Source organism: Ranitomeya variabilis, chromosome 2 (genome assembly GCF_051348905.1).
Source record: "Ranitomeya variabilis isolate aRanVar5 chromosome 2, aRanVar5.hap1, whole genome shotgun sequence".
NCBI lineage: Eukaryota > Metazoa > Chordata > Amphibia > Anura > Dendrobatidae > Ranitomeya > Ranitomeya variabilis.
In genome coordinates, this window is record NC_135233.1 from 341444583 (window position 1) to 341466950 (window position 22368).

A 22368-nucleotide genomic window follows, 5' to 3' on the forward strand; every position below is an offset into this window, starting at 1 on the left:
CCATTCGGTTAATCAATTGAGGTATAGGGTTATAGACGATGTACCCATGCCAAGACGAGGTGGAGATCGCGTTACTCTCCTGAAGAGAAAAGAACTAAAATGGATATTTGAATTGGACACTCTTTTCCCCAAAGGATTGAATATAGAATACCAATAGAACTGTTTCCTTTGAGGTTTCGTTGTGGTATCTCATCGGTATAATGTTTTTAACTGTATTATATATTCTGTGTTTGCCTTGTTCTTTATATTGTACAGATTATTTGGGTAGTTTGAAGCACACTCCGATCAATCCTTTGTCCCTCCTTTTGAGGGATAATTGTTGAGTATCAGTGATAAAGGGGTTAACCATATGGCCTTTTTTTGAGGCCGATTGGTGTCCCAGGGATTATTGATACCATCATTTATATGAACACCGATTTATGAAGGAGGATATACTATATGGCTAATATGCTTTGATGTTTGGTACATTATATCCCTTACCTATTCGATGAGTGTTATTCCGTAATTGTATTATGGTTATATGTCCCCATTTATCCTTAAAGGCAATACACTGTTTGGATATATATTTTTCAGAGATTGGCTGTCTATGCTATTGTGCCCCTTGTGTCAATGGCCACTTTAGGCTGAATGTGCCGGCCCTTGCCAGATCGTACAATGCTAAGCAGCTTGAAGCTGGGCAAGTATCAGCATGGGAGACTGGCTGGGAATCCTTGGTACGACATGGGGGGCGTGGATGGCTAAGTTGAGATGTTATGGCTTTATTTGGTTATGATGTTGTGTTAGAGTCAAATGATTAATATTCTAGGGTACTATAATGCAATATAAGTGTGTTTTATCATTTGCATATTGTGATGTATATATTATTAAATGATTGGGAGGGATGTGCTTTCCCTTTTAGATATATTCTATTCTATTATAGGTTTCAGCACAACATTAAGGACATTTTTAAAGATGCGATTATTTAAGTCATGTGTGCCATTACCATATATATGGAGGAATTGAAGACTTTCTGGACATGCATAACATCGTTCTATATGTTATTTGGAGATATGATCTGTGATTTCAGACATACGCATCATTGTTTTGCTATATATCGGCGCTGAATGCAGGAGTACTGAGGAGGAGCTCCAGACATGCGCACTATTCACCTGCTCCCCCACTGCGGACATTGACTGAAAAGATATGTGTGCGCAAGGACATCTCCGGATCTATGAGCCCTATGGACATGTGCACTAATATGTGGGACTTTGTCTCTTATGAGCAGAATTTTGCCGGCGACATGCGCAGCTGGGATTACTATTCGGATTGGGGAGATGTTGGCAGGACCTGCACAGTGTGACACATATCACATGGGGTTGATGCGGTCACATGACCTGTAACCTGGTGATATGATTGGATTATATCCTTCATGAACACGCCTGTGGGAGTATTTGGGTACTATGGTAACTGCCTAAGCATTGCTCTGGTAGGTGGGACATGGTTTGTTTACATTCTATGTACTGGGATTTTTATCTCTGTGTTTTGGCGATAAGATGTATGCAAAAGAGGGATCAGAGTTAGTTGATCTATGTTAGAGGGGGTGGTGCGGTGATTGCTACTCATGTACAATTGTTTTTTATATGTGTATATGTGAACTGTGTTGTGTATGTTTTTTTTCTGTTTTTTTTTCTATTTTTCTATTGTATTCCTATTGGTAGATGGTTAATTATAGGGGAGGGCTTATGGGTATATAATAGTGGTTGAAATGCTGTGTACTGGGCTTGACAAAGGTCTTTGGACCGAAACGTTGCTGCAGGAGGCAGAATAAATATGTGAGCTGCTTTTCACTATCCGGTGTGGCGCTGTCCTTTTCTTCAGTTTGGATTTGGTTGTTCTGTCTGGGATGGACCCCCTGGTGAGGACGTGCGCCCCGATGTCCATAGAGACTATATAATTATAGGGTGCGGCTTTACTGCTTTTTTTGAAACATTAACAATGATAAACAGTTTTAATGTGCAAATCAAGCTAGGCTTTTGGTGAACGAACAGTTATCTAACAGAAACTCGAACAGCCGAATTTTAAGCAAATTTTCCAGGTTCGTCGAACAACTCGAACACCGCCTAAAACAGCTCAAATTTGAAATTTGCGAACAGTTCGACTTTAACACCGCTCATCTCTATTAATAGGGTATATTTGATCGTGGTCCTAGGGCAGGAAAATCTTAGCTTAGCCCTCCTCCCTTGGGGGCATATCTTAGCTGCTCCCACTCCAAGCTACACCCCCCTCCCCCCGCTGTATAAAAAGGAGCAAGCTAAGGTTTGGGTGTGTCAGTGTTTGGTTTGCAAGCATCAGAGCAGGAGACTCTGTGCAGGTCAGGTCTGTGTGAGTCTGTACACAGGCCAGAGAAGACGAAGGCAATGATGCACCCAAGTGTGATACAGCGGTGCAGTCGCCCATGGCAATGGATTGGCTACCAACTGTTATGGACGATCCGGCTGCAAATCTGAGGATAAGGTTTGAGTTATTTTTGTTAGTTGCCAAAAATAAATACATTTAATTTGGACTAACCTGAGTCACTGCCTCTTTACTGCACTGTTGTGAAAACTGCTGCATCACAATACATACAATACATGTTTGAAGGATAACTAAACTTTCTGGCTGACTTTTCATATTTATGGGACACTTCTATTGTCTGCAGATCATTTGTGGTTTCACGTCTACAGACCCTCACCGATTGTGCAGAAGACCCGAGAAGTGCACAGATCAGCAGACCATAGCAAACAACTCCTGTCTGAGCGCAACACAGAGCGGGATATGGATTCAAATGAAAGAAAAGGCTTCCTAATCTAGGCTTTCTATTGAATTCATGCTCCCAGCTGCCTGTGCACACAGGCAAAAACTGTGCGCTCGCTTCTACTAATCTGTTTTTCAAGTGCCTGATCAGTATAAAGAATAGAGCCTCTTTTTGTGATACAGAGCTGCATATGCAGAGGAACAAAACCTTACTGCAAGCAGTCACCACTAGAGGGAGCTGAAGCTCTTACTAGCAACTGTATATATATCCTCAGCTCATTACTAAGCAATACGCAGTCGAAAGCTCCCTCTAGTGGAGGCTGCTGGGATTTTTTTTTAATTTCACTGATTTAGAGCAGATTGATGTCTTAAGTTCTAGTTTCAGTTTTCAGATTATACTCTTGGTGTCTTCAGGCAGATTCTGATTTACAAATTCTTCCAATACTTTTATATATTTTTGTCAAGTAAGTTGTTACCGATTTGGATTAACTAGACCAGCATTTAAAAAACAAAATTCAGATATAAGTCCCTTTGTAGATGTGCCTGCCCTATACAGGTGATGAAAGGTAGTAGGTATAGAAATTTGTGAGCTTCTGAAGAGTATTTAGGCAAAGTGTCTGATCTAGGAGCATTGAAGTTTCAGGATTTCCATCATTTAATGGTAAGAATTTAAATATGCTACTATGCATGCATATTAATATGTGCAGAACTGCAGGATAAAGCATAGGGGACAGTGCTGCATTTCGAACCTCTGATGACACAGTGGGTAAATTAAACTCCCAATAAACAATATAACTAAGGTAAGGTAACTGATCATCGTGCCTTAAAGGGAATCTGTCAGCAGGTTTTTGCTATGTAATCTGAAGACAGCAGGAGATAGAGGCTGAAACTAAGAATTCAGTTGTCAAAGTGCGTGCTATTTACTAACTGTGAAGGATTTATCACTAAAAGACTAACATTGTTATACTGCATTAGCCTGACAACGCCCCCTCCTGTGATAGGCAGCTCGCTGTCAATGGACTTTGCACTTATAGAACCTGGTGTGGGCGGGGTTAGCTTCCTCAGCTCTGCTTCATTCTAAATCTAAAAGCTCTGATTGTTTTAGAAAGGCAGCACCCAGTAATCTAAGTGATACATTGTTGTATTCAGCTTCTCTTTTCCCACATTACGCTGCTCTCAGATGAGAAAAAAACAAACAAAAATTGAGCTCGAATTATGAAAAATGAAAAATTTAAAACAAAAAACTGCACACATACAGTGGGGCAAAAAAGTATTTAGTCAGTCAGCAATAGTGCAAGTTCCACCACTTAAAAAGATGAGAGGCGTCTGTAATTTACATCATAGGTAGACCTCAACTATGGGAGACAAACTGAGAAAAAAAAATCCAGAAAATCACATTGTCTGTTTTTTTATCATTTTATTTGCATTTTATGGTGGAAAATAAGTATTTGGTCAGAAACAAAATTTCATCTCAATACTTTGTAATATATCCTTTGTTGGCAATGACAGAGGTCAAACGTTTTCTGTAAGTCTTCACAAGGTTGCCACACACTGTTGTTGGTATGTTGGCCCATTCCTCCTTGCAGATCTCCTCTAGAGCAGTGATGTTTTTGGCTTTTCGCTTGGCAACACGGACTTTCAACTCCCTCCAAAGGTTTTCTATAGGGTTGAGATCTGGAGACTGGCTAGGCCACTCCAGGACCTTGAAATGCTTCTTACGAAGCCACTCCTTCATTGCCCTGGCGGTGTGCTTTGGATCATTGTCACGTTGAAAGACCCAGCCACGTTTCAACTTCAATGCCCTTGCTGATGGAAGGAGGTTTGCACTCAAAATCTCACGATACATGGCCCCATTCATTCTTTCATGTACCCGGATCAGTCGTCCTGGCCCCTTTGCAGAGAAACAGCCCCAAAGCATGATGTTTCCACCACCATGCTTTACAGTAGGTATGGTGTTTGATGGATGCAACTCAGTAATCTTTTTCCTCCAAACACGACAAGTTGTGTTTCTACCAAACAGTTCCAGTTTGGTTTCATCAGACCATAGGACATTCTCCCAAAACTCCTCTGGATCATCCAAATGCTCTCTAGCAAACTTCAGACGGGCCCGGACATGTACTGGCTTAAGCAGTGGGACACATCTGGCACTGCAGGATCTGAGTCCATGGTGGCGTAGTGTGTTACTTATGGTAGGCCTTGTTACATTGGTCTCAGCTCTCTGCAGTTCATTCACTAGGTCCCCCCGCGTGGTTCTGGGATTTTTGCTCACCGTTCTTGTGATCATTCTGACTCCACGGGGTGGGATTTTGCGTGGAGCCCCAGATCGAGGGAGATTATCAGTGGTCTTGTATGTCTTCCATTTTCTAATTATTGCTCCCACTGTTGATTTCTTCACTCCAAGCTGGTTGGCTATTGCAGATTCAGTCTTCCCAGCCTGGTGCAGGGCTACAATTTTGTTTCTGGTGTCCTTTGACAGCTCTTTGGTCTTCACCATAGTGGAGTTTGGAGTCAGACTGTTTGAGGGTGTGCACAGGTGTCTTTTTATACTGATAACAAGTTTAAACAGGTGCCATTACTACAGGTAATGAGTGGAGGAAAGAGGAGACTCTTAAAGAAGAAGTTACAGGTCTGTGAGAGCCAGAAATCTTGATTGTTTGTTTCTGACCAAATACTTATTTGCCACCATAAAATGCAAATAAAATGATAAAAAAAACAGACAATGTGATTTTCTGGATTTTTTTTTCTCAGTTTGTCTCCCATAGTTGAGGTCTACCTATGATGTAAATTACAGACGCCTCTCATCTTTTTAAGTGGTGGAACTTGCACAATTGCTGACTGACTAAATACTTTTTTGCCCCACTGTACCCAGCATGGCTGAGTATTTGGTTCAGATTAGTGATGAGCGAGTGTACTCGTTGCTCAGGTTTTCACCAGCACGCTTGGGTGACCTCCGAGTATATATGACTGCTCGGAGATTTGGTTTTCGTCGCGGCGGCTGCATGATTTGCAGCTGCTGGCCAGGCTGAGTACATGTGGGGATTCCATAGCAACCAGGCAACCCCCACATGTGCTCAGCCTGGTTGGTGGCTGTGGGTCGTTCAGCTGCCGCGATGAAAACTAAGTCTCCGAGCACTAAAAAGTGCTCTGAGACCACCCGAGCATGCTCGGGAAGGTCCGAGCAGCGAGTACACTCGCTCATCACTAGTGCAGATCTTCATGCACACAAACTGAAGTGTACTACAATTCCAGCAAAGTAGATGGGAGGGCAGCACGGTGGCGCAGTGGTTGGCACAGCAGCCTTGCAGTGCTGCAGTCCCGGGTTCAAGCCCCACTAAGGACAACATCTGCAAAGAGTTTGTATGTTCTCTCCGTGTTTGCGTGGGTTTCCTCTGGGTTCTCCGGTTTTCTCTCACATTTCAAAGACATACTGATAGGGAATTTAGATTGTGAGCTCCAACGGGGACAGCAATGATAATGTGTGCAAACTGTAAAGCGCTGCGGAATATGTTAGCGCTATATAAAAATAAAGATTAAAAAATAAATATTATTATGTTGGTATACATGCAGCACATAAAAGCATGTTCACTTTGGCCATAAAGCATACAATACCTACAAGAAGCAAAATAAACTTAAACCCCACTGTAACTAAATAAGCAAAAAGGAAAAATGCATTTAAATGAACACACAGTTCTTAGTAATACCAGCTTAGTAATACCTGAGCTGGAAACTACAATTACAGGCTTTTATGCTATTTTTTTTAAATCAATAACAGTATTACTAAGAACCTTGTGTTGTTTAAATGCACTTTTGCTTTTTACTTATTTAGTTACAGTAGCGTTTATAGTTTTTTTGCTTCTTGTAGGTTTTGTATGCTTTATGGCCAAAGTGAACATGCGTTTATGTGCTGCATGTATACCAACTTAAATCAAGCTCAATTTTTGTGCTTTTTTTTTGTATTTAGCATTCTGTGCAAGCCGGGGTGTGGCCTCCCTCTCCTGAGCTGGAAATTACATTTAAAGGCTTCCCCAGACTGGTGTCCATAGGTCGGGACTCGGTCCTTTTGACTGCCCTTATTCACACACTGAGGTCAACTCTGACACATGGTAAGGTTCTTAATATTAGACAGTGTAGGACTGTCCCGATCAGAGTTACCTTGTCGATGGTGGGATGGCTTTTATGCTATTTTTTTAATCAAAAACAGTATTGCTAAGAACTCTGTTATTTAAATGCATATTTGCTTTTTACTTTTTTACTTACAGTAGGGTTTATGTGCTCTCAGATGAGGTAGCAAAAACCTGCTGACAGATTCCCTTTAATAGAGCAGAGCTAAACTGTAGACAACGCAGAAGAAATGATAACTCAGAAGTTGTACACAGCTAGAATGACACTATACATGTATTTTCACATTTGTGCAGAAAATGGTCTCATCAGCGCAGTGCAATCCTTCCATGAGCTGTTTTGACAAGGTTATCTGTACCCGGCCAACCATGCATGTATTATTAATGTAGGAAAAAGCAGCCATATATTGTCCCTACGGGAAGCCACCAAGAGAATCAAACAAAGGCAAACTAAATTTAACAAGAAAACATCTGCCTGACAGTAACTGGCAATGTTGGGTACTGCCAAACCGAAAAATGCATCTAATGTGAAAAAGAAATATCAACGAACACTGATGACATTGTGGTTTTTCATAAGTGATTGTGACAAGAAAAAAAAAAGGAAACATTAGTACATTAGTCTTTCTAAAAAACCCAGCGAAGCGAGATGTGCCTAATGTATTAAGATGCCGATCTGTACGCCAGCAAATCATAGGAAGTATAATTCATGCCATTTTCTGGTGTAAATGATAGTACATTTGTTGGAAGCCTGAGGTCATACACCTTCATTAAGAGTCATCGACTTTTCAAAAAGTAACATGTGGAGGAAAAAAGAAGTTCAAAATTTAGCAAATCTGCCACTATCAATTTCAATTTTTTCCTCCACATGGCAGTTTTCTTTTTTTTTTTTTATAAAGAAAGAAAAGTCTTTAACGGCATCCATCAAACCACACAGTTCATTTTGTTGCGAAAATGCTGTGATCTTACTGCATGTTTTCTTCTGTTGTTGCAAAAATACAGCACATCCGCAAACCTGTTACTTCTTTATTGATTTTCTATAAAGCAATAGAATGGATATCTAAAGGAATGAAATGCTCAATGCAAATCCACTACTAGTAAAATTATTTCAAATCCGTGCGCAGTTCAATCTCCACAGCGTCTGGATGAGATTTTGTAAAATCCCATCCCAAAAGCTTGTAACATTATACAGAGAAAATGTAAAAAGGTTGTCCAGTACTTTAACATTGGTAACCTATAGTTAGGATAGGTCATCAATGCCTGATCGGTGGGGGTGCGACAATCGGCACCCCCGCCAATCAGCTGTTTTCAGTGCTAGATGAAAGTGCTCAGTTAAGGAGCTGCTCTGCTTATGGATAGTGGCCATGGCCGGGTACTGCACATCGACCTCCTACTCAAATCAATAGGGGGTGGATGTGCCGTACCTGGCCATGGCCACTATCAGTAAGCAGAGCAGCTCCATAACGCCGGGGTCACACTTGCGAATGCAATGCGAGAAACTCGCATCAATACCCAACACTGCCGCCGGCTCTCGGGACCGGAGTGTTCGGCTGCATAGAAATATATGCACCGCACACTCCGGTCCCGAGAGCAAGCGGCAGTGCCGGGTATTGATGCAAGAGACTCACGCTAGTTTCTTACATTGCACTCACAAGTGTGAACCCCAGCCTGACTGAGCAGTTCTTGCCGCCGGCACCAAAAACGGCTGATCGTCAGGGGTAGCGGGTGTCGCACCCCCACTGATTAGACATCGATGACCTATACTTAGGATTGATAATCAATGTTAAAGTAGTGGACAACCTCTTTAACGTTTCCTGACTCGGGAGGAAACTGGCAGGTTCGCAGGACAGTATTCTCATCATTATATTGTATCAGTATTCATTAATCAGAATCCGGAGTACATTCAAAGAAAGGCCAGTGTTTCAATGACAAGAGAGAGATCAGTACGATTATTCTGCTCCATGCGGGATGAAGGCGAGAGTTGGGTTTGGTATTCTGCCAAGCATTGATGCCTCTTCCCTCAGCTCGATGGCAAGACGCCACTGTGATAAAGACTCGAGTCATCTCGGAGAGACTGGATGTTACATTTTATATGATTTTTGTCTGAGAATCTATTCAAAAGTTATCGGTCTGCCCAAAATTAGATTGCATTAGTAATCAGATTTCCATGTAGCCCTGAAATAAATGAACCAGCGGTCACCATTGTCCACATACTGCCCTATGACAGTAGACCTATAAGTGATAGCACACAGAAATAGATATAAACTGCACATTATTCCTAAATGATCATGCTTTTAACACAGCTAAACATGAGATGATCAATCCTCAACTTCACCGCTCTGGTTTACTACCTGCCAATCCGCCAGACCATGCACCGTGCAGCAGAATACAAGATTGGAGTATGCCAAGTATTCGATTTCAGGAATTGAAGGCAGATGAATCATAGAAATGCTTAAAAATCCTAAACTATTAGCACACGCACATGACTGTATTAATAAAGTTCTGTCAAAGCCGAATACCAAGAAGTGTCAAAAACAAAAGCAGTTTTATTTAAAACATGGCTCACCAAAAGAGACAAAAACGCATGTAAAAAACGCACTCATAAACTAAATGAAAAAAATCCACAAGTGACTTACTTTACTTAATAGTGGAGAAAATATGCAACAAACTCTTAGCAAACACTCAATGTAGCCTTAGACTACGTTGACCCAAGTGGGGTTTTTCAGTGGGTCTGCTATAAAATGCACTCAAAGACTGTGTGAAAGACTCTTCCTACTCATTTCTATTGAAAATGAGACTCTGCTGTTCACACGTTATGGCTTTTAATAATTTCTTAATCGCTTCAGGTCTCCAAATACTCCAAGTGGTTAAAAGAAGTGAGTGGACCATTCTCAACCATTTTCTGCTATGAAGCCACTCCAGACTTTACAATAGAAGTACATAAACCAAAAAAGAAAAACAACCCTTAAAAATATATTTAATTAACCATATTACCATATTACCTTCCTGGCAGTGGAGGTTGGCACCCTAAATTCGACTGTCCCTTCTGGCCCTAGTCGGACCCTAACAACTACCCACACCCAAATCCCAACACCATACACACAACCACAAGCCTTGGTCAGACTAGAAAAACTGATTAAGTAGATTTGCACAAGATATAGTATTGCACTAATACTATACATCCACTAATACATCCACTATGATGCCACTATGGCTTGCTCCTAAACATGGTCCCCTGATGAGCCCCTATAATAGGAGGGGGCGAAACGCGTAGGGACGGAGACATTGGACAAATCATGTCACACTATTCAGATAAGTAACCTATTACGGTTCCAGTAGCATGCTTTTGGTTCTCTATGGTAGGAATATGTATAATATGATGATTTGTTGTGCTGTGGCCATGAGAGACTAGTGAAATTATATATTTGTGAAGTTTCCGTCTAGCTTGCTATAAATATATGACTTGGTCATGGTGATTTAACTATGCAGCCAACTATGGCAGTAGAATGTAAATAGTTTATGAGCACAAGAGCACTTTATATTTTTTTCTCAAAAAGCTGAATCTTGGAGGCCTTTTTGCTGCCTCTATGTGTCCCTCACAATCTAGGTGACTATATATACATCCTGATAATACAAAGGGTGAGCTCAGGGAACAGTCCTGGATTAAAAGCGGACATAAGTGCGATAGGCTTTTTAGTGCAATACTATATCTTGTGCAAATCTACTTACCGTATATACTCGAGTATAAGCCGACCCGAGTATAAGCCGACCCCCCTAATTTTGCAACAAAAAACTGGGAAAACTTATTGACTCGAGTATAAGCCTAGGGTGGAAAATGCAGCAGCTACCGGTATATGTCAAAAATAAAAATAGATACCAATAAAAGTAAAATTAATTGAGACATCAGTAGGTTAAGTGTTTTTGAATATCCATATTGAATCAGGAGCCCCATATAATGCTCCATGCAGTTCTTTATGGCCCCATAGATGCCCCATATAATGCTCCATGCAGTTATGGCCCCATAGATGCCCCATATAATGCTCCATGCAGTTATGGCCCCATATAATGCCCCATATAATGCTCCATGCAGTTATAACCCCATATAATGCCCCATATAATGCTCCATACAGTTATGGCCCCATAGATGCCCCATATAATGCTCCATGCAGTTATGGCCCCATATAATGCCCCATATAATGCTCCATGCAGTTATGGCCCCATATAATGCCCCATATAATGCTCCATACAGTTATGGCCCCATAGATGCCCCATATAATGCTCCATGCAGTTATGGCCCCATAGATGCCCCATATAATGCTCCATGCAGTTATGGCCCCATAGATGCCCCATATAATGCTCCATGCAGTTATGGCCCCATATAATGCTCCATACAGTTATTGCCCCATAGATGCCCCATATAATGCTCCATACAGTTATGGCCCCATATCATGCTCCATGCAGTTCTTTATGGCCCCATAGACGCTCCATATAGAATTGTGCCACATGTAATGTAATGCTGCTGCTGCAGCTGCAATAAAAAAAAAATCACATACTCACCTCTAGTCGCTGCCCGCTGCTCCTCAGCGTCCCGTCTCTCCGCACTGACTGTTCAGGCAGAGGGCGGCGCACTTACTAATACATCATCGCGCCCTCTGACCTGCACAGTCACTGCAAGAGGATGGGAAGACAGAGCGGCGCCCGGCGGATGGAACGCGGACAGGTGAAAATGAAATACTCACCTGGTCCCGGCGCTCCTTACGCTGTCCCTGCCTGTCCCATGGTACCGCAGCTTCTTCCTGTAATGAGCTGTCACCGGTACCGCTTATTACAGTAATGAATATGCGGCTCCGCCCCTATGGGAGTGGAGTCCATATTCATTACTTTAATGAGCGGTACCACGTGACCGCTGAATAGAGGAAGAGCTGCAGCGCGGGAGACCATGGGACAGGCTGGAACAGCATTAGGAGCGCCGGGACCAGGTGAGTATGCGACAGTCCTCTCTCCCCCTCACCCGCCGACCCCGCCACCGAACATGACTCGAGTAAAAGCCGAGAGGGGCACTTTCAGACCCAAAATTTGGGCTGAAAATCTCGGCTTATACTCGAGTATATACGGTAATCAGTTTTTCTAGTCTGACCAAGGCTTGTGGTTGTGTGTATGGTGTTGGGATTTGGGCGTGGGTAGTTGTTAGGGTCCGACTAGGGCCAGAAGGGCCAGTCGACGCGGAGTGGGGGCACCATGCTGAATTTATTGTGCCAACCTCCACTGCCAGGAAGGTACAGTCCAATAGGAAGTAATTAGGGATAAAGTTAGCACTGCCTTTCCCTATTAGGAATTCCTGGCGTATTTATTGCTGTACTAATACCCCGCTCTGATCTTAGGTTTTGGTGTTGGTCATCATTAATTATATATCGAATTTTAATATAGTTAATTAAAGATATTTTTAAGGGTTGTTTTTCTTTTTTGGTTTATTTACTGAGTATACCCCTATGCTATTTGTTTTTGGTTCCTTTGTTTACAATAGAAGTCAATGGAAAGGCTACAAAAAATATGCTTATAAAAAAAGAAAAGTTAAAAAAACATAGAAAACACCTAAGAAAAACGTTAACATGATGCTTCAGGAAGATTTAATAAAAACACTTCAGGACAACAAAAAAAACCTGTCAAGAATGCGATGTAATTCCCACAGGCGTTTTCTGCTTGAAGGATTTGCCGTTTTGACCTCGTGGAACAAAAAAAAAATTAAAAAATCATGTGAACGTTCCCCTATAATCTCCATTCGATTGAGGTGTCAGATTCTCTTTTGCACAGCAGCACGATCACTTATGACTTCCTGTATTTTCCGCAGCTCTCACGGAGTCGACACATTCCATTTTATAGAGATTGTCATGGCACGTGTCAGGGTTCACAATCTGATTTCCCCGTCTCATTCTCACACATGGGCGCACATAGTCACTTGCACAGAACGCCAATTAACTTCATATGTTATTCAACTCTTAGTGGTAACATACAAGCTCCATAGTGGTCAGATTTACACCCAGGACCCAATAATAGAGAATAGTGTGGACCACTGAAGCACAATCCTGCTTACACGTTACTGTTTGGAAGTGTAATGAAAGGCCCAAAATTTGGATCCATGAATGAATGAGATCTGATGACCCCACAGCATAATACAAAATCTGTCAAGTATTGCACCGTCTTGTCTGTGCCTCAGTAAAACGTGCAGAAGGATTGCATGACACCATGAACATTTTACAAAACATAACATGTTCCTCCTTTTAAGATATACTTAGATTATGTCACAGGAAGAAAACGATGTAGTAAGATATAACCCCACTTCTGCATTACGGACGATACATACTGTACATAGTTCACAAGCATACAGTGCTCACATGTCCACACACTCTGACAATCGGATCCATAATTCCTGGGGTTGGTTCATAGTGAAAGGACGGATTCATTTTTTTAGACCTTTAGACATTTCAGAGAGGAAAAAGTGACCGCTCTCATACATTCTTTTTTTGTAAAAATAGACTTTTGCTCAGTGTTCTGGATTCATGTTTTCATTTTTACCAATCTTCTATTATCAGTTTTTTTTGCACGTAAAGAAATATTTAGAGAGATATTTCAAAGCTTCTTCTATCATTTACTCATCGAAAAATGAATTACACATCCAAGTGTTATCAGATTTTTTTTTCAAGGACCCATTTACTTGAATGGAAGAGTTTGATCAGCAAGTCAGACCAAAACCGGGAGTGGATGAAAAATACAGAAGTGGTGGACACGTTTCGCCAAGCTTCTCCTCCGATTGTTCCACTCCTGATTTTGCTTTTCAAATACTGATGTCAAATACAGACCAAATACTGATAGTGTGAACGTGGCCTCCAGCAAAGCGGACGGGATTTATAGAAATCTCCTGCCCGCTGCGCTTTTATTACTCAGAGTAAACTGACCTGCGGTGCGCGTTTCAAATCAGCAACATGACATTTTCTCTTGGGGGAAAGCTGAGTTTTCTGTGCAGATTTTTCCCATAGACGTGTGTTAGATGCGGAAAATCGGCAGGTAAAAAAATGCACATGCATATTTAGCGCATTTCCACAAGTATGAAAAACTAAAGCAGCTTTATTTAATACATGACATACCAACAAGAGACCCAAAACAGTGTCAAAAATGTGATAAAAACGCACTAAAAAAATGCAATGAAAAAGATGCAAGTAATAGTGATGAGCGAATATACTCGTTACTCGAGATTTCCCGAGCATGCTCGAGGGTCCTCCGAGTATTTTTTAGTGCTCGGAGAGTTAGTTTTTCTTGCCGCAGCAGAATGATTTACATCTCTTAGCCAGCATAAGTACATGTGGGGATTCCCTAGCAACCAGGCAACCCCCACATGTACTTATGCTGGCTAACAGATGTAAATCATTCTGCTGCGGCAAGAAAAACTAAATCTCCGAGCACTAAAAAATACTCTGAGGACTCCCGAGCATGCTCGGGAAATCTCGAGTAACGAGTATATTCGCTCATCACTAGCAAGTAACCTAATTATTTAATAGGGGCAGAAATTCTGCAACTTCAAAAAATTGGGGCCTCACGGTTTGTATTAATATTAAACAACAACACAGTGCAAATTATATATATATATTTATATATACTGTATATATACATACAGCAGTGTGAGGAATTGATACAAAAGGTATTTAAAAATTAAAGGCAGAATTTTCATTATACAAAATAATAATACATACTGAAATTTCCTCAAATCTGAACGCCCTTTTGACAGGATTTCCTTTGTCCATAAGCCCAAGTTCCCACAATGATATTTTGATATTGCAGATTTTCTGCAACTGTTAATTAAAGCATTTTTTTGAAAATACGTGTAAAAAACTCACCGAAAACTCAGTCTAAAGGAACAATTTTCCTTAAAGAAACATTAGGGTAAAAAAAAGGGACGGTCTCACAAAAAAGAGCAATTTGGTGATATGTCTATACGCACATATATTCTATAGCCATAATACGTCCATTTATCCAAGGATCCGGTGCGGAGCTGACAGAAATGCTCCAATGATGTATTAGTGCTCAGACCACAATGTCTCCGACGCCTTAGACATATAAGAAACTAGAAGGATTTCTGGGTCATGACCGTAATGCTCCATGGAGGGCAACATTGCTTACTAATGGGCACTTATGTGCCCCACATGAAGGACGGCGTGTAACTCAATAATCCCCGGTAGTCATCATAGTCCTTACATTTAGCTCTCGGGAACAAGACTCTACACAGATCATAGCAATGGAGCATAATAATAAGGCGAGTGCAGGAGTGAGAAGGAAAGGGTAGTACTTACCTATTCTATGCAGTTAGTGTTACCTCCTCTGCTTTTTTATACCCACAGTGCAGAAAACTAATGTATGGAGCCTGCATATCTCATTGACTTACCCGATAAGGTGTAGGAGAACAGAAGCCTTGAGTCAGACTGGAGGAGAGGAGCTGGGAGGAGAGGAGCTGCTGAGGGCTGAACAGAGGAAGTTCCAGGAGCAGAGAAACCCTCATCTGTGCTTGGCAAGAGAGAACTGATAGAAGCTGCGAGGACTGCGGACTAAATAATGTGCCTGCCTGGACCTCCCATGTCACACGCCCCGAATATCACACACCGCACAGAATCCGGAGACCATACACCCTGCCCTTAAAGAAGAATTACACCTGACAGTGAGAACATATTATATATTTATACATCATAAGTAATAATAATAGATCTTTTAGTTTGTAAGCTTTCTGCGAGGTTCACATATTCACAAGATCACATGAAAACTGCAATGCTACCGTACTGTAAAAAAAGAAAAATGACAAAATTGTGACAGATGCAGTTAAATAAAATATCCCTGCAAATGCTCCTGTAAAAAAAAAAACACGCCCCAGTCCTACATATTTTCTTCTTTCTTGGCAATTATACCAATCTGAATAAAAGGGAATCTGTCACCAGGTTTTGACACTTAATCTCAGAGCAGAATAATGTAGAGACAGAGACCCTGATACAGCAATGTGTCACTTACTGGGCTGCTTGCTGTAGTTTTGAAAAAATCTCAGTTTTATCAGCAGGATATTAGCACTAGAGGACTAGTAAACCTGCTGCTAGGTAGTCCTTCATATTCATGAGCTTTGTATAACCGCACCCCCTACCACTGTATGGCAGATTTCTGCCTATGCACAGTGTACACAGAAAGTTGGCAATCGGTGGTGTAGGCTGGGGTTACACAGATCTCAGCATTCAGAGAATTGTTAGATCTGCAGCAGATAAAACTATGATTTTATTAAAACTACAGCAAGCAGACCTGTTGGTGAGACATCACTGGAATTGGGGTCTCTACCCCTACATCATGCTGCTTTTAGATGGGACAGCAGAAGCTGTATACGGTGTTTCTGAGATGTTTGGGGGTGAAATGGAGGTAAAGCTAATGTAAAGTTTATGTATGTGGTAATTTTGCAATCAAATGTTAGCAATTATGTTACAAATATATGTTCTAAAAATGTTCATCCCCTGCCTATACTGTGTCATACATGTACACTCACCGGCCACTTTATTAGGTACACCTGTCCAACTTCTTGTTAACACTTAATTTCTAATCAGCCAATCACATGGCGGCAACTCAGTGCATTTAGGCATGTAGACATGGTCAAGACAATCTCCTGCAGTTCAAACCGAGCATCAGTATGGGGAAGAAAGGTGATTTGAGTGCCTTTGAACGTGGCATGGTTGTTGGTGCCAGAAGGGCTGGTCTGAGTATTTCAGAAACTGCTGATCTACTGGGATTTTCACGCACAACCATCTCTAGGGTTTACAGAGAATGGTCCGAAAAAGAAAAAAAATCCAGTGAGCGGCAGTTCTGTGGGCGGAAATGCCTTGTTGATGCCAGAGGTCAGAGGAGAATGGGCAGACTGGTTCGAGCTGATAGAAAGGCAACAGTGACTCAAATCGCCACCCGTTACAACCAAGGTAGGCCTAAGAGCATCTCTGAACGCACAGTGCGTCGAACTTTGAGGCAGATGGGCTACAGCAGCAGAAGACCACACCGGGTACCACTCCTTTCAGCTAAGAACAGGAAACTGAGGCTACAATTTGTACAAGCTCATCGAAATTGGACAGTAGAAGATTGGAAAAACGTTGCTTGGTCTGATGAGTCTCGATTTCTGCTGCGACATTTGGATGGTAGGGTCAGAATTTGGCGTAAACAACATGAAAGCATGGATCCATCCTGCCTTGTATGGAGCATCTTTGGGATGTGCAGCCGACAAATCTGCGGCAACTGTGTGATGCCATCATGTCAATATGGACCAAAATCTCTGAGGAATGCTTCCAGCACCTTGTTGAATCTATGCCACGAAGAATTGAGGCAGTTCTGAAGGCAAAAGGGGGTCCAACCCGTTACTAGCATGGTGTACCTAATAAAGTGGCCGGTGAGTGTATAGTGCACGCTGGAGGTGCTGGTCCATGGACATCCCATGTTGACAGCCTTTAGAGACCACATACAATAGCAATTGCAACAAAAAGGGAACCCATCTGTCAGGACTCTGAACATTTTTTATTACCTTTTTGTGCATTACTGCCTTTTTCCAAGATGGCGTCTTTGGTCTCGTGCACTGTGTCTTCCTGCTATAAAACTCCACCCCAGCCTTCAGTCTGTGCTAGAGTATTCTGCCTTACATCCAGCTCCTGACCTCTGGTGACTCCCTGGCTATATACCTGCTCCTGTGAACCTGTGGGGTTATCCTGCTACTCTGCTCTGAGTTCCTGCTGCATACACCAGTTCCAGTAATCCTCCTTCATCTGCTGCTCGTGTTTGCTTTCATCTGCATTTGCTGGACATGTAAGCTGTTTCTGCTCTGCAAGAACCTGAGACTATTACCCAGACCTCCCTGGTTGAGCTAAAATATTATTTGAACTGCCTTATAAGCATATCTATCTGTGTTGTGGACTAAGCAAGGACTTATTCGTGTCAAGTATCCTCACGAATAATTGTGCTTCATAGACTTTCTGCGAGATTGCATTTTCCTCTGAAGTTTCCTATAGACTGCTGAGCTGCATTTGATATTTGCACCAAGTGTTGTGGACTTGAGTTTCTCTCTGCACCTGTTTGAATCACCGTGTGATAATATAGACTTTACCACTTATAAAACTGTGTCCTGTAGTTGTCTTGTTCCACGCAAAGAGTCTCCTGAGTTATCCCCTATAATTGTTACAGGATAATAATAATAATAATAATAATAATAATTTTATTTATATAGCGCCAACATATTCCGCAGCGCTTTACAACTTATAGAGGGGACTTATACAGACAATAGACATTACAGCATAACAGAAATCACAGTTCAAAACAGATACCAGTAGGAATGAGGGCCCTGCTCGCAAGCTTACAATCTATGAGGAAAAGGGGAGACACGAGAGGTGGATGGTAACAATTGCTTTAGTTATTTGGACCAGCCATAGTGTAAGGCTCGGGTGTTCATGTAAAGCTGCATGAACCAGTTAACTACCTAAGTATGTAACAGTACAGACACAGAGGCTATTAACTGCATAAAGTGTATGAGAACATGATGGAGGAACGTGATTATGTTGTTGTTTTTTTATTAATAGGCCACACAGGGATAATTAGGTTAATGCGTTGAGGCGGTAGGCCAATCTGAACAAATGAGTTTTTAGGGCACGCTTAAAACTGTGGGGATTGGGGATTAATTGTATTAACCTAGGTAGTGCATTCCAAAGAATCGGCGCCGCACGTGTAAAGTCTTGGAGACGGGAGTGGGAGGTTCTGATTATTGAGGATGCTAACCTGAGGTCATTAGCAGAGCGGAGGGCACGGGTAGGTTGGTAGACTGAGACCAGAGAGGAGATGTAGGGTGGTGCTGAGCCATGGAGTGCTTTGTGGATGAGGGTAGTAGTTTTGTACTGGATTCTGGATTGGATGGGTAGCCAGTGTAATGACTGGCACAAGGTAGAGGCATCGGTGTAACGGTTGGCGAGGAATATGATCCTGGCAGCAGCATTCAGGACAGATTGGAGCGGGGAGAGTCTGGTAAAAGGTAGGCCAATTAGTAGAGAGTTACAATAGTCCAGACGAGAATGAATAAGTGAGACAGTAAGAGTTTTTGCAGAGTCGAAAGTAAGAAAAGGGCGAATTCTGGAAATGTTTTTGAGATGCAGATAAGAAGAGCGAGCCAGTGATCGGATGTGGGGGGTGAATGAAAGCTCGGAATCAAGGATGACTCCAAGGCAGCGGGCATGTTGCTTTGGAGTAATGGTGGAACCGCACACAGAGATGGCAATGTCGGGCAAAGGTAGGTTTGTAGAGGGAGAGAACACGAGGAGTTCAGTTTTTGACAGGTTCAGTTTCAGATAGAGGGAGGACATGATGTTAGAGACAGCGGTAAGACAATCACTGGTGTTTTCTAAAAAGGTCGGCGTGATAACAGGAGAAGAGGTATATAATTGGGTGTCGTCAGCATAGAGATGGTACTGGAAACCAAATCTACTGATTGTTTGTCCAATAGGGGCAGTATACAAAGAGAAGAGGAGGGGGCCTAGGACTGATCCTTGAGGAACCCCAACAGTAAGGGGAAGGTGAGAGGAGGAGGAACCAGCAAAACAAACAGTGAAGGATCGGCCAGAGAGATAGGAGGAGAACCAAGAGAGAACGGTGTCCTTGAGGCCGATGGAGCGGAGCATAGTGAGAAGGAGCTGATGATCCACAGTGTCGAATGCTGCGGAGAGATCCAAGAGAATGAGCATGGAATAGTGACCATTAGATTTAGCTGTTAGTAGGTCATTAGAGACTTTAGTGAGGGCAGTTTCAGTAGAGTGTAAAGAGCGGAAACCAGATTGAAGAGGGTCGAGAAGAGAATTATCTGAGAGATAGCAGGTAAGACGGGAGTGGACCAGGCGTTCCAGGAGTTTAGAGATGAAGGGAAGATTAGAGACAGGTCTATAATTAGCGGCACAATTTTGATCGAGGGAGGGCTTTTTAAGTAGTGGATGTATGATGGCATGCTTAAATGAGGAGGGAAAAATACCGGAAGTGAGGGAAAGGTTGAATATTTTTGTTAGGTGAGAGGTGACAGCCGGGGAAAGGGACTGGAGGAGATGCGACGGAATGGGGTCGCTGGTGCAAGTGGTCGGGCGAGAAGATGCAAGGAGCCTGCTTACTTCTTCTTCTGTAACTGGTTCAAAGTCAGAGAGTGAACTAGATGCAGTGGGGGAGGGAGGACAGTGCTTGGTATGAAGAGATTGGGAAATGATTTCGAATGTGGTCAATTTTTTCTTTGAAGTAATTGGCCAGATCGTCAGCGCGGAGATCTGTGGTTGGGGCCTGCTCTCTTGGGTTGAGTAGGGACCGGAAAGTGTCAAAGAGACGTTTAGGGTTATTGGACAGCGAGGTGATGAGGGTGTTGAAATAGGTTTGTTTGGAGAGGTGAAGGGCAGAGTTGTATGTTTTTAACATGAACTTATAATGGATGAAATCTTCGGGCAGATTAGATTTTCTCCACAGACGTTCGGCGCACCTGGAACACCGCTGCAGGAAACGTGTTTGCAGCGTGTGCCACGGTTGTTGCCGTCTGTGCCGAGTTGTTCTATGTATAGGAGGTGCAGCTTCTTCCAGGGCACTTTGCAGGGTTTCATTGTAATGCTTCAGAGCAGAATCAGGACAAGAGATGGAGGAGATTGGGGCCAATGAAGACTGCAAGTTCTTCATAAGTTTCTGGGTGTTAATGGCCTGTATGTTTCTATAAGTGTGGAAAGTGGGGGTGACCTGAGCGGGATGGCAGTTCTTGATAGAGAATGAAAGAAGGTTGTGGTCAGAGAGCGGGAGAGGGGAGTTTGTGAAATCATCCAGTGAGCAAAGCCGGGAGAAGACCAAATCAAGGGAGTTTCCATCATCATGTGTTGGAGAGTTAGTATGCTGCGAGAGGCCGAAAGAGGAGGTTAGAGATAAAAGGTGAGAAGCAGATGGGGAGAGGGGAGAAGCAATTGGGATATTGAAATCACCCATGATGAGGGTGGGGGTGTCATAAGAGAGAAAGTGTAGAAGCCAGGTGGCAAAATGATCCAGGAACTGGTGAGAGGGGCCGGGAGGACGATACACCACCGCCACTCGCATGGAGAAGGGGACGTAGAGTCTGACAGCATGGACCTCAAAGGAAGGGAATACAAGTGAGGGTACTTGGGGGATAACTTGGAAGGTACATTTGGGTGAAAGGAGCAGACCAATGCCTCCACCTGCTCTGTTGTCTGATCTTGGGGTATGAGAAAAGTGTAGTCCACCAAATGAGAGAGCAGCAGCAGCGGTGGTGTCTGACTGCTGGATCCAGGTTTCAGTAAGAGCCAGGAGATTAAGAGAGTTAGAAAGGAAGAAGTCATGAATGAAGGAGAGTTTATTACACACAGAGCGAGAATTCCAAAGGGCACAATTCAAAGAGACAGAAGGCATGCAGGGAATATTAATAAGGTTAGAGGGGTTTCTTGGTGTAGCAGGTGGGAGGTTTGACTGGCTATAACATGGGGGGCCGGGGTTCGGAGAGATGTCTCCAGCAACTAGGAGAAGGAGGATAGAAAGAGTGAGCAGATGGTTAAGTGATTTGTGAGAGCGTCTCTTGTGTTGGATGGTGGGACTGAATGGATCTGTACTGTTAAGCAATGTGAACAGAGCATGAGTGCTATACATAGGAGAGGCAAGGACAGAGGGGCCAATATGGATGGAGTGTAAAGAGTTGATGCAAGGGCGGTGATTGTGTGTGAAAGCAGCAGCCATGATATAGATTATACAAATACATATGGTGAGTATTTGCTGTGTGCCAACTGAATAGGGAATAGATTTAGATTGTCTTACCTGTCTCCTGCCCTGTCTAACTGCCATGTTATAACTGCTGAATACTTAGAAAAAAAAGTACTTTGAAAAAAAACTGTACACGAATAATAGTGCACGAATGCCCCCTGCATGAATGCTTCCCCAAGCTATATCTACATTTATAGGTGGCCAGCTCTTAGATCTCACTTTTTTTTTTTTTTTTGGTCTTCCCCCCTCTCGTTACCAATCAATCTAACTCAATTGAGACAGCAGGGCACAATAAATGTAGTGATCAGATAAACAAATGTCCAGGTCTACATGGATCATAAACCCCTTTGAAAAACAGTTATGCGAACTCTTGGCATAAGGACAAGCAGAAGAGAATTAAATATCTAGAAACAAAAACAATTGCATAACAAGCTGGCTAACAAATATAGATATAAGCAGGAATCAATGCCGAAGGTAGAAGGACTCTGATACCATTCAAGCTTGCTTGCTGTCAGGGAATGGAGCAATAGACATGCAGGATATTTCAGGATACTCTAGCCTAAAAAAAAAAGGGAGACTGCTGGAACAATGACTGCAGAAAGCAGGCTAGAGCAGGTGTTTTCCATAATTAGATCACTGCAGAAAGATGTGGAAGGTCTGC

The 22368-nt window shown here is 42.5% G+C and overlaps 1 protein-coding gene and 1 long non-coding RNA gene across 2 annotated transcripts in view; one reads left to right on the forward strand and one right to left on the reverse strand.

Moving 5' to 3' along the window:
* Positions 1-15879, reverse strand: part of CYSLTR1 (cysteinyl leukotriene receptor 1) — a 72366-nt gene extending 56487 nt beyond the window's left edge. Inside the window, exon 1 of the mRNA XM_077285398.1 lies at positions 15322-15879. The gene's annotated coding sequence lies outside the window, so the exon portion shown is untranslated. The remainder of the gene's footprint in view (positions 1-15321) is intronic.
* The window catches only part of LOC143809392 (uncharacterized), a 344523-nt gene that overhangs the window by 78421 nt on the left and 243734 nt on the right, over positions 1-22368 (forward strand). The gene's annotated exons all lie outside the window — the stretch shown is intronic.